We start from the raw sequence: 17,953 nt of genomic DNA, 5'->3' as shown, positions 1-17,953 counted from the left end.
AGGGTGCAGGCTTTTTAAAATTCAAGCCTACACATTCGTAAGTGTTAGAGGCACTTGGTTAGGAGAACAAGGACTCAACTGGAAAATTCTTCTGTTCTGAGGAAAATGAAATCACTTGTTTTTGTCTTTTTTGATTTACTGATCCACAGCAGGTGCTGATATGAGACAACAAATTTAAACCTAATGCCAAAATCTCTACCTTCCTCAGTTTTCTGTCATAAAACCATGGTGGTCTGTGAACTCTAGTTTGCAAACAGCTGGATGTGGAACATGCCATCCACTCTTGCCCATCCTCGTTGAGCAGATGGCGTTGCGGAGAGCGGGCACCTGGCAGTGGATGGCACGGTCACAGCAGCACACTGCACAGCCAGCATTGTGGCACTGGGTTCTTGCACCAGAGGGTCAGCATCTCTTCCTGCAAGGGCGTGGCAAAATATTGCCCTGGGATAAGTAAAGGCTCTGTTTGATTTCCTTCCCCTGACACCRTCCCTGCTTTCCTTTGTATTTTCCTATGGACGGAGTTTTGGGGGTTTTGTTTTTTGGTTTTTTTTTTCCCTCCGTCCCTCCTGCAGTAAGGAATATTTTAGAGCTACAGGTGAGAGGCCTGTGATTTATATCAGTCACAGCCCCGAACTTCGTTTCTACGTGTTTGAGCTAACCTTGCTGAGGGACAGAGGATGTCACTACACCTGGTGAGGGTATGGATCTTTTCCTTCCATTTTAAAGGATTTTGGATACTTTTATATTACACAGAGCTTTTCCCACTACAAGCAGAAATTTATGGAAAGCATAAATTGCACAATTACAGTTTTGATTCATGATCTTTACTGATTTATGCCAGGGCAGCTGGTGAGACCCTGCTGTTTGCTGTGGAGACAGTGCTGGTGCTGTGGCAGGAGCAGCTGGGCAGATGGAATCTTTTRCTRGTTTTCGCCCCAGTCCGTTTTTATGGAGATACAGATATTTTTGCATTGAGGCCTTAGCATCCTCTGGAAGAAGGAGTAAGTTGTCGTGAAAATTATGTGTAATTTAGTTTATCACAGCCACAACAAACTTTATCTTAAAGTGGTATAATGAAGAAAGACATTTTGTAAGCAGAGAAGTGATAACTGCGTGCTTATCCGGCAGGATCTGCATTTTGTCAAGAAACAGCAAAACCTCCTCAGTGATTTCTTTACAGTGATTTTCTTAACATGTGGTTGCATCCTCACAGTTTGACTGGTTAAGAGAAGAGTGAGTTCGCTCCGTATGCAGCTGCAGTCTTTTCTGTGTGTCTGCGCAGGCTATCTCACAATTTATGCTAGCTTCTTAAGTCAGATGAGAGTCTCCAGCTAAATTATTTCTTTTGTAGCCTCTGTGGTTTTTAGAAAGCCTTCCGAATAGCGACCCTTTGCAGGTTGTGCGGAAGATTAGTAGCAAAAAAAAATAATTAAAAAAAAAAGAAAAGAAAAAAGCATTTTCTGCCAATCTGTAGCAAAGCAGTCTTACTGAGGCCTTGCAGGCAGTGCAGAGTGGCTTTAACACGGAGGCTCTGAGCCAAATTGTCACTCTTTTCAAGAGGCTGTTGCAGACTCTAGTGCTGCTCCCTCACAGGAGTGATTGCAGGGAGGACAGAGAGAGGTAAAATTTCTGCCCGTAGCCATGCCTGCATGCCTCGAGTAGGCTCCTTACTCTGTGCCTTGCACCCTGCCACGAGGGTGAAGTTCGGATGGAAGARGATAGAAGTAGCTTTTTTACCAGCCGTGGGCAAAGACCTGCAGGAGGGTTGCGTGTGGCAGGTGACTGCACGAGATAGAGGGCTACAGTGGTGTATGAGCAGGTGGCCCATCGTTCATTCTGCCCATTTTATAAACGTGCACATTGATATTGCACATGTAAGTAATAGCTGGCTATGTTGTCTGCACATGATGAATGTAACCCTGCGGGGCAGGGTGCAGGACGAGTACCAAAACTGGTTAATAGACTTTCTTAATTTAGTAACCATTAGTGTGGCTGCCCATCAGTTGCTTTTAATTCTAAGCTTTGGTGTAACCGAAGAGTTTATTTCCAGTGCTCCTCGCAGGCATAGCTTAGGCCAAGTACAAGTTGAATAACCTTCAGGAAAGCTATGCTGTCCTTCTGTCGGCCGCTGTCTTTGAAAATTGCCTGCAGAGTTAGTGAGCAGGAACAGTTAAGATTTACAAACAATGATGAAGCTTGTCATGCATCTTTCACCATTCATCATCTGGGTGCCGTGGCTGGGCGGTGAAGTGTTCTTCATAAAAACCAGCTCAGTGTGAAATACACCTCGCAGCAATGTTTACTGCTCTGAAACTCGTCAGCAGCCCTTTATAGTAAATCCAGATTGCGATGTGACATTACAGTATATCATTGCAGAGCGCGCTGGGGTTTACACTAGGAATGAGTGCAGTTCACACCAGATGAGATGTCGAAATTGAGTTATGTAGGAATTTGGCTGTTATATGGGGATAGTTTTTGTTTTCTGAGGACTGAAAGTTAGCTTTATATATATAATATATATAATCTACACATACCCGTACTTGTGTGTGGGTTCATATATCGATATATATATATACATGGATATATAGATACACATGCTACACACACATTCATTATACTGACACTGCATAGGTACATATACGGATTTCTCTGACAGTGCTCTGTCTTATTTTTATGCTGCTTCTTAAAAGTATTTCAGTATTGTGTAGAATCACTGCACTTCAGTTGTAACTTTCCTTTAAAGCAGCCTTTTACTTTCAAAAAATGCAGTTGAAAATATAGTACTTTACATATCACAGGTTTTTGATACTTGGCTAAAAGTACAAAGTAGGAATTTTACTTTTTTTCTTTTTCTAGTTTTGGGCTAATTTTTTTTTAGGGTTGTAATAATGGGTGTCAACACTGCATTTGTCAAAAGACAATCCAGTGAACCTCCTAGGCCTGTCACGTACCGCTGGTGTGCCACTTCTGGAAGAAAGGGCAGCTACCGAGCAGAGCTCAGGTGCCCTGGACAGCGAACTGTGCTCTGGCGGGGCAGAGGGCTGGGGTGAGAGTTCAGCCGATGACTGCTTCTGAGATGGACAAATGATGCTGTTGATGGGTAGCCACCAAAATGCAGCTGAGGCTCACTGCAGCTTTTTTTTTTTTTTTTTTTTTTTTTTTTTTATGTCTCCCAGAGCTTGAAAGGTGCAACTTTGAGCAGGTGGTTTTGGTAATTTTCCCAGAAGCTGGTTTCAGGCACCTGAATGTTGCATATAAAGTCAAAGGAATGTATTTCTTTACAGCCTTGGCCGCTTCACAGACCTGTTCAGGCCCTAGTAACTTTGCGAACAGAGAGTCTTCAGATATGTATAGCAAGCAGTGGCTTGACAAAGCAATGCTGTAATAGCCTTAGGGAATTTGCGCTCTTTATTAATACGTACTCAGAACACTATTGTATAGCTTGTCATTTCATTTCCCATTCTTGCAGCTGACTTATTCCTCATTTGGTGTCTACCATAGATAGATTTAAAGACACTCCCAGCACTTAGGGCAAAAATTAGGAAAAATACTCCAGAAAGGTGAAACATTAACATGTATGCTTGAGGTGCAATCTAGCATCTATTGCTGCTGTCCAGTCATCTCCAAATTTGCTTGAAATGAATAAGCATTTGCCTAGACCAAAAAAAAAGACAAAAAAAAAGTTGTTGCATGTCACTTAATTTTATGCTTCTTTCCCACGTACRTACAAAGGTCTCGCGAAGCAGGTGGCATTTCCTTACAGCTACTCTGCAGGGAAGCAATGCAAACATGTCTATAGAGCACCATAAAAGCAGTCCAGAAGGAAACTGCTCAGAATAAGGGGGAAAAAACACACCACAAATAAGCTAACAGTAAATTGTCTGATTATAATGACTGGCTTACAGCATCCAGGAGTTGTCAGTCACACCTTAATGTTTATAGAAGTGAAAAGTCAATGTGCAGTTGTTTAATTTGACATGATTCTCAGGCTGAGAAAGTGTAATCGCTAGAGGGGACAGTTAAGTAGCTGTACTCCATGTGCCTGTCTCGCTCTGACTACTGCACTAAATGCTTTCCTGATGAGCGATAGATTTGGTTAAATACCAGGATAATTGCTAGCTACAGCACCCAGCACTCTTTTAATGCCTTGTACTACATCTGTATTAGCTCTTGCCCAGGGCTGTTTGAGGTTTCTGCAGTGAAGAAGGCATGTATGTTGAATCACATTATTCTCCTTCAGCTTTTGAAGGGCAATTGTTGCAGAACTAAATGGGCTATAATAAATTGTATTTCTCTTTCTTCTAAACCTGTTGATCAGACATGCAAAGGTAGCAGCTGCTTTTCACTAGTAAATGACATTTTGTTTGTCTGACACACCGAGAATGCACAAGAAACTATGTAGACAAAGATGTTTTTTCACTTTAAAAATGGAAATCTAGCAAGCTTGTAAAACTATCTTGCCAGGCTTTTGTAAAGCCGAGGAACTTGTTTAGCATGCTAAGGAAGAGTTTGCTGCTTTCTCGCTTTTAGATAAGATCTTGATGCAAACACATGCTCAGACTCCACCGCCTCTCTAATTAGGAGGGTGTCAGCATTTTCATTGTCAATGTTGGTGGTGTTTTAAGGAGAAAACTTGAAATGGCATCGTAATTTCTGTCAGTTACTGGATAGTGGCCCGGCGTTTCCTAATTGCTCACTGACTTGTCTGCTTGCAGCGGTGCTGGTGCTGCGTTGTGTCCGGTGTTGCTCCTGCTCGTGACATGCTCCGATGGCGTGGTGGCATGGTGACAAGGCAGGTGCCAGCAGCACCCTAACATCACTCTGCACTATGCCCACCGTCCACTCTGAAAGGGCCACCCCTCTTGAACCTATAGATTGGACAGACGAGAGAAAAGCAGAAGGCACCTGAGCACGGATGGGCATATTGCAGCTCATTTGGAGAATGGTTGAAAGGGATTTGCTGAGGGCGGTGGAGAAGCATTTATTTTTGAAACCTTAAAACAAAAATCTGGAAAGATTTGGAGATGGATTTTGAAGAATCTTCTAAATTGAACAATTCATTTGTTACAGTTCATTCCAAAATGCTATCCAGAAAGAATACAAGCTAGAATAACAGCATAGTCCCTGTAGGTCATTTTAGAAAAGAAAATAAAAAATGCTTTTCTTTCTTTTTAGAAGGAGGCATTTAACATCTCTAAATTTATTTTGTGCTCTTCTGCAATTATATGATGCCAGCTCTAAAGCTGTATGTCTGATGTTTATCTCACGGTGTGTGTAAAATCACTTAAGCTTCAAAATTAGAAGGTTTGCATGAGATCTGAATCCTACTCCAAATGCTGTGGTTAACGTGTTTATTTACCCTAAGTGTGGCACTAATTGTGTCTTAGACTGCTGAAAGTAAAAGAATGTTTTCAGTCCAGTTTGTCACCAGTTTTGTTTCCTTTCTGGACATGAAAGAAAAAGAAAAATCAATGAACTATCTTTCTCCTGTTTGCTTATAAATCGTTTTCCCTTTCAAGTTCTGTCTCAGAGCAGTTGCACACACTGCAAGGAATGTTTTGTTTTCCCACCCTGAAACAACTGTTTACAGTACATTTTTTAACAGATTTTTAATTGGCTTTTGGCTATATGAAACACTTTTCGGTAAGTTTCAGTTTGAGACAGATTTTTTTTGAGATAGCTATGTCCCCTTAAATATAGTCTCAGATGTCCTAAATACTCTAAATCTTTGAAGACCTTATTAATCTCAGTTGTTGTTTGTTGTCTCCTCTCTTGGATGAATGTAAACTTCTAGTTCATAAAATGATCTCTACCAAATACATCATATGTTGCTTGTCTCACCTCTCAGCTGAGTCCCTGAGGTGTCCCCAGTGACTTTAATTTGGGTTGAACTGAGTCACTAACCTTTTCAAGGCATAAATACTGCAGTTGGGTTTGTGGAAGTAGATTCAGCAGCTGCATGAAACAGCGCTGACTTACCAAGAGAAATCTGCCGGATCCCCTTTTGCAAGAACTAACAGTTGTTCAGCTTCTAAATGAAGCTGAAACAGTGTAGTTACAAGGAAGAGAGGAATTTGGTCCCTACTTTGAAAGTAGTTAGCCCTCCTCAGCCATCAGGCTGATGTCTGTCCTGTACTGTAAGGCTGACGTCTAACTCTGYAGCTTGGATCAGGTTTTTGTGAGATACTTAAGACATGCAGAGATGCAAGCAGGCACTTGCATTTTCAGGGGCCTGGGAAATTTGGCCTTCTTCAGCATCCCAGACTACATCCTCTGCTTTCATTATTTGTTATCTGCTGCAGCATCTGCTGACTGAGTTGAAACACCTCACTGCACCTGTGGAGAGTTGTTTCTCTCTGCAAGGGACCTCTTGCCTGAGTACGCAGACCTATCTGAAGCAGAGGATGTTGCCACTGAAGGAGAGTCTTGTGTTAGAGACATCAGCTGTTTTCATCCACTTTGGTGTTACTCAACTCTTGTATCAGCTACATGCATGTGGAAGGAGACAAATACTATCTTGCCTTCCCGTGCTCCAAAGGGAGAGAACAAGCCTGTCTTCACCCCAGACAGTAACAGATCTTCAGTTATTCTGTGTGGTGCAAACCCCCTGTAGCCTCTGCAGTCTCCCCCCTTGACCCCTTGAAAGGCTGTACGGTGCAGCAGAGGACAGGTTGCACTGCACTTTCTCTTCCCTCCTCTTCTGAAGCCCCCTCCTCTGCAACTGCCCTTGCCCTTATGGCGTAGAATCAGTTTTGTATTGACTGTTCATGTAAAGTCACTTAAATTTTCAACACTGTTGAGATTAGTGGAGGCATAGTGGAGCGCCACTGTTGGGAGTGGTGCTCTTGAAAGCAAGCAACCTTTGACAGGGCCATCAGTTGACCCACTGACCTGAGGCGCCTGACTTAATTTTCTGTGCAGCAGGTAACAATGATAAAATATTGTGGGATTTTTTTGTTTGGTTGTGTTTTGTTGTTGTTGTTGTTTGRTTGTTTTTAACCTTCCTGCCACTTCGTATGCCTTAATGTTCATCTCCTGTTACAGCAATCCACACCACCTGACTTCAGGTGTGGACAAATAAAGGCAAGTATGTTGAAAAATGGGTTGATATGCTTGGGACAGTTCTAGTAATCTTACTATGGCAAGCTGTCACAAAAGCACTGGAGTGAGGTGGTAGCCTTTTAGAGATCTAAAAGGACTATGATTTTTAGGCCTTAAATCCCCACAGCTTCTAGAATGTTAACTATAATTTTAGTGGAGTTCGGCACTTCATGACAAGGCTGCTGTCGAGATCCTTAAAACCATGTAGGTGCCTGCAGTGCCTTAGGAAATGGGCCCTAACTTGGTGACAGTAGACAGATGTGACAGTCACACTCCATCCGCCTTGTGCCGTGTGACGGGAGTGAGCCTGGAAATCAGCAGGATCTGGAAGCAGGGAAATGCAGCACAGAGTAATAAAAAGGCAGAGTTAAGCCTGGCACGTTCACTTAGGGTTTATGCTGGGCTAAACTTCTGAGCAGTGGTCACAAATGGTCAGCCAGAGGCTGGGAGGTCATCCTTGAGTGGGAGAAGTCTCCATTACACATCCGCACTTCGCGGAATGTGTTTAATACTACTGTTGTGTTAGTGGAAATAAATATAACGCAGCAGGTCTGTCATAAGCCTAATGTTGTGTGAAACTTCATTTTACTTATTTGACTACCTCAAAAATGTTTTGTGTTTGGTTTCTGTCCCTGTTTTCTCAAGTAGAGTGACTTATTGCAGTAGGGTTCCTAAACTTCTGAGGGCATAAATCTCACTTTAAAATAAGTAGCAACATTTTTACTCTCCTTATGCATATACCCRTCTTTTGCTGCATGTTTGATCAATACTTATTGACCTGTCTTACTGCAAAGCTGCTTGACTTGCTTCCAAATAGAAGTTAATATTTTAAAAAACAGCCATTGCAGTCGCTTTGAAGCCTTCTGTGGTTTTTAAATTGTACATTCACTTAGATTTTAATCTCTAAATGATGAGGCATCTTCCTTCTTCTGTCTTGTTCATTTTTGAGTACAGACACTGGTATATCACGCAGAAGTACAATCTCGCTTATTTTGAAGTTAGTGACAAACCTCTTGCTGCTTTCACTAGTACAGTGTGAGTTGCAGGTCCTTGCTTTGTCCCTTGCCAGCAAACAAACTTACATTATAAGAACATTTAAACAAAAAAATCTATGCTTTGCAAGTGAAAAATCTATTGTATCTACCATAACAGATCACTTTTATTAGACTTGCCATTTTTTCTAATTGTCTAGTAACCTCTTGATTTCCAAAAGCTTGCAAATCATGTCAAAAAAAATCTTTAAGCTGTATAATACGGCACTTTTGCACTGAGACAATATTTTCTTATATTAAGAATGTCATTAAACCTGAAAGAGCTGAGGCCATCATTATTAACTATTTGGTTACTCTTTGAACATTACAACTGAGGACAAGCGTCATRGATTTCATCTTTGTTTTGTATATTGAAAGTGACAGAAGCAACAATAAAAATGTAAAGAGATGGGTCTGGAATTAAAGTTTACATTTATATGGCTAGTCCTGGTGTTGTGCAAGCTGTGATATTCTCCTTTTTTCTTGTTACACCAGTAAAGACGAACAGACTTGCTGACCCAGGAAGCTGGAAATACTCAACTACTGCAGTGCTTGGTTTGGATTTCTTTGTGGAACCCCAGAAAAAGTATAAGTGATTATTAAAGCTCTCAGGATCCTTCCTGCAGTGTAGCTACACAAAGGAGAAACCTTGTGTCCTTTCTTGTCTTTCTGTGTATTCTACTGCATGATAACATCATCTAAAATATTTAATGCAGTTTCCTTTAGAGTTAGTTACTGTTGCTTTTCAGAAAACATTATTTTGCCACAGCTGTTGTAAATTATGATGTATTTTCTAGGCAGGACACTTCACGCTTCTCAAGCTAGTTAATTACAAGGAGCTTCTCATTTAGGCAGGTTGTGACTAAGCATACCAAGCAAATCCAGAGCAAGTATGTTGTAGTGATGCCAGAGGCGGGAAACAAGAAGGCAGTCTTCACTGCAGAGCAGTGGACTGTCTCCTGTGCTGTGCTGCAGATAGGGGTAGTGTGCAAGCCCGTTCCTCAAAACAGTTACCCTTGTCTCCCAGAAAACTTTTTACCTTCTCACTGGAGATTACCACCAGTTGACATGTTTGTGTAGCCTCTCTCTGACCTGGATCTGTGGAACACCTTGAGTTTTTTTTTTCCTACAAAATAATAATAATAATAAATCAGAAACACTGTCCATTTCATGGCTTGGGACTCCACATAGGAAGAGTGCTTTGGAGGTGGAAACTCTGACTCCTAGCCTTATCATAGGAGCTGGGATTGTGTAAGTGTTTAGGCAGTCCCCAGTCTTCTGGCCCGGTAGTAAGGCAGTGGTATGCAAAACCAGCCCTGGTGAGATAAAATGCCCAGACRAGGTTTTTGGGGATGTGTACTAGGAGCTAGCCGGACAATTAGATGCTTGTTATGAAAAATGATGGGTAAGTGTATGCTCTAATTTTATTTTTAGAACATAGTTTTTAATTACTATAGGAATAAGAACAACATTATGTAAAGTGAATTCGGAGTCCACTTTTCTCAGACCTACCTCTGTCTTTTGAATAAAAACACAAGAGGGACATCTTTAACTCAGTCTTTAGTGTTCTGTAGTAAATAAATAGGTAAGTAGTACCTGGCTTCCAGAAATCAAGAGATTAAAGGTTCCAGCTTTTTCAGAGTCTTGTTGTGAGATAAGAGCAAATGGCTGCATTTCTCTGAGACTCCACGCTGCTCTACACTTGATGACAGACCTCCAAATCCCTCTAGCGCTCACTGCCCCTTGTTTCTCCACCTTTCCTGGAAAGTAATGCCTCCTCATCTGTTTGTGTGGCTATTTACTGTCTTGAAATTTGGAATGATTTATCTTTTCAGGAGAAACGTCTTTCAAAGATGCTATCCATTCCTTGGCCTCTAGTTTGCATTATACCCATGCAAATGATTGAATTTGTCCAACAGCAGGGTGTCTGCCTTGCCATATTGGGCTGTGAATGTCTAAGGGGAGTAGGAATCTCCTGAGGTAGATCTGCTGACAGTCATCACACAGAATCACAGCCTTAAGGAAAGGCCATTGCATCTTCTCAGTAGTGGCAATACAAAACAAAAGGGGATGGGTATTTTTCAGCAGAATCACTTCTGCAATGTGATTCACTTGCGCAAATACGTGCCCGGTACAGCGCAGACATTTGAATAAGCAACTGGAGAATAAGAGGAGTAAGGAAAGGAGATGCCTCTTCTTTTTAATAATAGTACCAGATTAGAGATATCTCAGATCTCTGACCACAATGTCTCTTTTTCTGTGATGCTGAGATAATCATACAAAATCTTGTCATACAAAATCCTTTCCCTCAGAGATTAGCACAAAAAAATCAAAAGAAAGACACATTTTGCCTGGTAACAGTAATGGCAAATACGTGYTTTAAGTTCAAATGTCCAAATTTCTACTCAGAAAACATTTTACTTCATGTCTTCCAAAATAAAAAATTGTTCTGTAGAACCATTAAAACTGTATCTGTTACTGGAAAGAACTAGTGATCAGAATTTCAAGCAGTGACAACATAAATATGTGAGCTTTCTGTGGAGCGAAGCTGATAAATATCTTGCTATGACCTGGTATGGTCACATGGTATGGTGAATACGCTGCACAGGAGGTGAGCAACCATTCGCTTTTTCCGTCCTGGGCTGGACAACAGCAAGATTTTTACTAGCTGAATTTCACACATGGTACTTGGCTTTGTCTTTAGATCATTCAAAGCAAAGGTACTTCCCTCAACATGCTTGGTCTTCTAGAAATTTTTTATGAGATGATTTGCTGTTTGCCGTTCCTATCCCCAGGCAGTGGCTTAATTTAAGTTAGCCACAAAATTTAACAATGTTAGTAAAGGAAGCATTGTTTCATGAATACTGTTTTGCCCCAGATGGTATCTGCATGGATTTAGGCTGATCACCGTGTAGTTTAAGGGCACTGTCTTCTGGATTGATACAGTTTGGAATTAAGTTTTGGACTGGAGTCTCAATACCTATACTTGCAGCCTGTTTTATTTACATCCTTCATTTCTAATCGGTGGCACATGAGAGGTGGGAAGCCTTTTTTGATTGTTTCACAAATTATTTTAAGGGAATTTAAAGCTGGAGGTGAGGAAGTTCAACAAGAGGATATTTTCTTCAGCTTTTGGTCTCTAATTACATCAGTTACAGTTCTGTCTTTCTAGTTACAGAAGTACGAGCATGAACTGGAAAAGAATGATAAAGCATGCTGAATGAAGATCTCCATTCAAATCTTTACCTTTTATCCCGTGTTGTTAACGCCAAGAATTAATGCTTTTTTAAAATACACAATGAGCTTGTGCTACCATGGGCATCCAAGATMATGCTAATTACTTTAAGTATTAGTGAGAAGGACAGGAGTTTGACAGGTGGAAAAGGCTTCTGTTGTGAAATCTTATATCTGTATTAAGAGGCACAAACTGGGCAGGGTTTTGGTTCCAGATCCTTCAGCTTGCCCTTATTCCTGTGTGGAAAACTGCTTTGTTTGTTATTCCCAACACCTTCTATCAGAGGGAAATTATCCACTGACATACCTTTTTAGAGTGGGACTGTTTGCCCTTGTGTTAATGACATGCAAAACAGCAATGGAGTACCACTCCCATTTTCTTCTTAAGTTTCTCAGCACTGCATTTAACACCAGAACAGGGTCTACAAAATACTGATCAAAATGAAAATTGGGAATACATTTCAATTAGTGTATGGAATGAGTTTATGGAATGAGTCCARTTTTTTAAGGCAAATTAATGAGTAAGTTTTGGTTAGCCACTTGTTGCTGCATAATACCAGCCTCCTTGTTAAACTAATGATTCATCTTAACTCCATGCTGTACATAATGCTACTTTTAAGAAGTCTGCATCCATGCTATGATGCAGTAACATGCTGCAGGAGTCAAAAAATAGGATTTCTCCCTGGGGGAACCATCATCTGATCATGATCTATGATGATGCATGAGGGATGTGAAGAGAAGGAGACAGACAATTCAGGACATATTTTAGCAATTTTGTGCATATACAGATGTTGGAAATAATTCTAAATCAGTAAGAACCATTTCATCCTAACTACCACATCCTGAGCAGGAGAGATACATGGAAGTGGATTGCAGTGGTTTACTGGGTTAGGTCAGAAAGGCTAGTGCAGAATAACTGAAAGATACTGCGGATTTATTGAGGGTGAATGTTCTTTCAGAATGTTTCATATGGGAGACAACAAAAAGCACAAGTTGCTGCAGCCTTAGAAAATACTTTTACTTTYCAGAGCGATCCTTGAATGCACAGCTGAGAAAGTTTGATGCTCATTTTCTGATGGTTTTTCTAGCTTCTCTGTCACCTTCTCACGGGAACCCAAAGAGCCCTGGGCTCCTGACTGCTTATATTTTAGACCTGCATGAACCTAGGTACCAGAGTATGAGATTGATCCCTTATGTGGCTAATGCAAAAGGAACAGCTTGTGATCAACATTGGTTTCTTCCTTCTAGTATARAACAGTCCATCCTCCATCTCTCCAGCAGGTTTGTTCTTAGCATGCAGGAAATTCAGTAGGGACAGATTATCTTCCTGAGTTTTGATTACTTAGCTCTGTGCTAAAAGAGTTGCTTAAGCTGCAGGCTTAAGCACTCCACAGGTGAAAGGTAGCAGAATGAAATCGGCTTAGGAGAACTTAGCTTGGCCTTGCCGTATGTGTTTGCACTGGGATTGCATCTTGCCCGTCTTAAGATGATCTACAGCAAAGTCAGGATAGACCCTGGCACTCTAATTTGTSCTCTAATACCTCTCCACAACAGGTTGTTCTTTTTCCCTGSTCTTCCTCTCTCCCTCCATTTATTTATTTATTTATTGCCTTCCTATCAGTTGCTTGGCCAGCCTTCTTTCTGATGGTTCTCTGGTTCTGACTGCATGGTATTGTAGGAGTAACCTTTTCTGTTAATCTAAAGCTTTTTTAGACAGTTCTCACATGTATTAGGATAGTTGCCACAGCTAATAGGCTGTTTCGGGAGCACTAAGTGGTAGGTTCAGCCCTCCGGGGTCAGTCTGGGCAATGGAGCGACAAAGTTCCTCTGACTCTGGTGGGCATTCATTTTTAAGCTGAGTTTGAGCTACAGTACTTCCAGACCACTGAGCCAACTTTCCTTTAGAAGATGGCCAGTCACCCAACTATGTCTGATACTTGCATGAAGATAGGTGTCAGTCCTCCAGTTGCTGATGTGAGAAGGGTGCAGGAACTGCTGCTTTCATTGCACCCTTCTCACATGGCTTGCACCTTGGCTTCAGTGGTTTCCCAGGCTTGTTTGTTTTCCCAGACACTTCATATAGGATCTGTGGAGTGTGTAGGGGAACTCACTGCTTGCTCAGATCACGTTCATTTCCAGTGGTGTTTACAAAAGGAAAATGCTTTGGCTACAGAGGAGAGCATACCATGAAAAGCAGTTCCTGTCCACCTTTGTACAGAAAACCTAGACATGTCTTACCTGTGCTTCTGTTCTCGCCGGCAGCCAGCACCAGTCTGAATCTGTTCCCTTTTCTCTTAATTCTCTTACTGCATAGCTGTACTTGTGCATTTCTGTATGCACACTGGGAAGAAGTGCTTGGGCTTCTGTAGCATATGAGGCTGATACACTTACTTTCCTATTCCCTGAGCTGGAAGGTGAAAGAATTTTTAAAAATGYGTTATGCCTCTCAACTTTAAATCTCCAAAAATGGTTTCTCATTGAGAGTTTAATAGTTTTYTAAATGTAAACACACAAAAATATTTACTTTTCAAGCATGAATATACTTCTGCTTTCTCACATCATTGAAAGTGTATTACTCTTTTCACTCCATTTAGTCCCAGGGATTACTCAAGTTAAAAGTCAATGCAGTTTTCAGTGTCAGAAAATGTACGGTTTTGTGTTCATGGTTAGAATCCCTTCTCACTTTTATTTTGTGATATTAGCTGAAAAATGTTCACATTTAGATGGCTCAAAAGTATTTGGATGTTTTCCCAAGAAGTAAAAGGTAATTAGATCAAGAAATGATATTTAGAAGCTGTCATAGACCCAATTCTGGTACTGTTATTTATACAGATAAGAGTGGTGTGAACAACAGTGGGAGGATCAGCCACAAACCTCAAACAGATGAAACTCATAGACTTAAATCAAAAAGAACATGGTTTTTGTTTCTTCGAACTTGGAATTTCTGCGTTTTATGGTTGTGTGATTAAACCACTGGAACAGAATTACTCATTTCCTTTTTGCTGCCTTTTTATAGCTACAAGTCCCAATCCAAGTATCTTGAGTAAGTAATTAACAGCATTGTACCTACTGACTACTCCTTGCTTGAGTTCAGTGACTCCTATTGACTGCAGTGGAAGTCCATCCCTGTAAGCAGTGCAGGCTTATGTAAGCAGCAGAGCCACGAGTAGCTCTCTCATCCGCTAGAGATRATAACTCTGTAGTGCCAAGTTAGCTTTCATGTCTGTATAGCTGTAATTACATACCCCTGTGCACATTCAGAAACTGATGTGTATAGCCAAAATCACAGAACTCTTGAAACTGTGATCAATTTGAAAGTCAGTGGAGAATAACCTGTGTTATTTAGGTCAGGGCTTTAGACTGGTCTCTTTGTGAAACCAACCGCTTTGGAACTGAAACCACTGTGATGACACTTTCTATTTGAAGTTTGATAAGGGTGTCTGATCATCTGGGAGAAGTGCTGAAGTATTGCACAGCTCCACTGATCCAAAAAAAGCTCAGGAGCCACTGCCTGAGGTGGCAAGAAATAGACATAGGTATCTGTCTATAAAAGTGTTGACCTCTATTTCACTTCATCAGGTTTGCAGTATGTTAATATGGAGTTGTTGAATAAATAGCCCAGGAGAACAAAGTTGCAGTTTTGCTGAGTTTTAACATACATGCTATAGCATATAGTTTTTTTTTTTTTTTCCTAGTCTCTTTCCACTTAGGTGAAAAAAACTTTCTGTACGTTTGTCACAGAGATTTATGGATCTCAGTATTYAAAAAATGGGCCTTTCCATCATTCTGGACACATGCACACTAAAAATATTAACAAATCTTTTCAAATAAATAAGCCTCTTACCCATTTGGCTACTCAGGAGTATACAAAAAAATTATCCCCTTTCAATCCCAATCACTTTCTTCATACCTCTACCCCAGAACAGAGATTCCTTACAACATGTCCTAAATCTTAACACATTGGGCTTTGCTAGATCAAAGTGGAGTGAGGTTTCGAAGTCAGAGGGATGAGCTACTCAACCCTGTTCAAGCCACATCAGCGTGTTTGTTTACTTAAAAAGCAAGGTGTCTTATGAAGAGAGAGACATTTCCTGATGCCAAATGTGGCCAGATCCAACCAAAACAAAATATTTTGACTGGTAAAAGCTAAGGCTGTCAATGACCTTTGAAGAGCTAGTCTCAGGCATACAGCGATGAAGATATCAGTTGATGTAATTGTGCTAGGTGGTCAACCAACCTCATTTGTACATGGAATAGGGAACACAACCACAGGAGGCATCTAATACACTTTAAATACAAGAAAGACTGTCAGTAYGTACCAGACCCTTTGGTATCTGCTGGAGGGCTTCTGATCCTGCAGCAACTAGTTCTGCARCCTTCTGGATTTCAGGTTTGGTGGGCTTGAATGAGGTGAAAATCTATAAAGTCGGTTCAAATTGCGARCAACTGAAGTGATGTTCCAACCTATATGAGTGCAAATCAGTGCTTTACTCCAACAGTCTGGTGGTTCCTCAGGCCCTGAGTTGTTTGATAAACCTCTTTAGCTGCTTAGGGGCATTAGACTACATACCAGAGGAATGCAGTTGTGATCCATGGTGTTCCAGCACTGGATCCCATTGGAAGCATTCACAGAACGTCTAAAAATAGCTGAAAGCTACCTTGACTACTTCATCTCTCCCTCTTACTATAAGCACTCTATTGTATTCTTTATCTTTTAGCTAAGAGAAAATTTAACATAGGTTTAATACCCTATTCATCAAGAGAAAAAAGATACTAATGTCAGATATAAAAGACAAGAGTAGCCCCTGCATCAGCAGTGTGATATCACAATCTAACTTAGGCCTCACGTGCATCAAAGAAGAAACTTGCATGAAATCAAGGAGTCAGTTTTTGCRAAGGTATAAAAAAGAAAAAGATTATCTGCTTATGAAGTTGACCTCARCAGAGTCATGTGGGCAAAGTAAGTRAAAATAATACATGAGGCCTGAACTCTGTAATGCCTTTTTTATCTGTTCTTGACCAACATTATACTTAAATCAAGAAGCTAAGCTGCAAAGGGAAATTACTCAAAAAGTACCTGATTTTAGAGAAACTGCAAGTTTGGCATTGTGTCAGGATAGGGTTTCTCGTCTTCCCAGTAATAGAGTAAATTGAAATTACTGCTCTTTACCTTCCTTCAGTCCTGCTAGATTTGCCTTTTTGGGAGAGGAAGGCAAACTTGACCTTTTCTCTTTAACTGAACTTCAGCAGTGCTAGAAATCCCCAGCATCTGCAAGCAGCCAGTGGTCAGATGTGGAGGAGCTGCTAGCTTAGGCGCAGCAGTGTGGTCTGAGGACAGAGTTTAAGCCTTAACTCTGTATTCGTGTTCTAGTACAGTTGTACTAGATTCATCATTGCTTCTAAAAAAGCAAGCTGTGGTTGTAAACTATATTCTCTTTTAAAAGATCACAGCCTGGTAATATTCTCTGCTAAACAGTAAAATCCAGAACATAATAAGTATTGATGGTTAGCATGTCAGGGGCCCATGAAGCTCCTACTGTGATTTAGTTCCCTCCGACTGCCTCAACTACCAATGCATTTTGCTAATTACATCATAGATTTTCCTATTGATGAACAGAATCTGAATTAACACGGGAAGCACTAATGTTACCCTTTCACCATTATTGTTGTACAAGAAGCTGTGGCAGATGCTGGCAGTTAGTTACACAAACATTAGTATTAACGATTGGCCATTTGGAATTGGTGACAAACTGCTGCGCGCCGGATTCCTGAGCCTGAAACCAATCAGGAAGTTAATGAGGAGAGAAATTACCACTGCAGCTTCCCCTTAATTATATTCACGGTAGGCAGGAAGGGAGTGTTGGGGGTGGATCTCAACTCATCTAAGGTTAGGAAGGTCAGAGACCCTTTTGCTTGGTTTTTTGTATCTACTGCAAATTGCAATGTTGCAACCATTTCTAGCACTATATAATTTTTAAATTCTTTAATATTTAGTCCTGGCGTCGGGCCACCTGCGCCTGGGCCCTATTTCTGCCAGCGGCTTGGTCCCCTCGAGAGGGAGGGGACCCGCAACCGGCTGCCCGTGACCGGCGCGGGGTGGGGGCCCAGCGCCGGGGGGCTCCGGCCCTATGTTTTTCTCACCCCCTGCCTCCCTCTTGTTTTTTCTCTCTCTCCCCCCGCAGTTTTCTCGCCGCCCAGCAGCCAGGACTCCGGCCTGGGGTGCCCGTCCAGCAGCGAGAGCACCAAGGCGGGGCTGGAGTGTGAGCCCGCCCCGGAGCCCGGCGCCTTCGCTGTCAGCCCGGTCCTGGAGGCCGGAGAGTAGGCTCGGCTCGGCGGCCGCGGGCCGAGGTGGCTGCAGCGTTCACTGTTTGCCTGTTCTGTGGGGTTTTATATTTTTTTGAGGGGGGTGGTTTTTTCTCTCGGGTGTGTGGGGGGGTGCCGGCCGAGGCCCGGGCCGCCCGTCGCGGGTCTGTCCCGGGCCGAGTCCGTGTCTGGATCGGGGCCGCCACCTGGGCGCTGCCTCCCCTCCGGGGGCGGTGCGGTGCGGCGTGGCGCTCGCCGCCGGGGCGCTCCCGCCGCCGGGGCGC

This window comes from Rhea americana, unplaced genomic scaffold (assembly GCF_003343005.1).
Source record: "Rhea americana isolate MKP2758 unplaced genomic scaffold, rheAme1 scaffold_517, whole genome shotgun sequence".
Lineage (NCBI taxonomy): Eukaryota > Metazoa > Chordata > Aves > Rheiformes > Rheidae > Rhea > Rhea americana.
The sequence above is the reverse complement of the archived record's forward strand: the minus strand, read 5'-3'. Positions refer to the sequence as shown.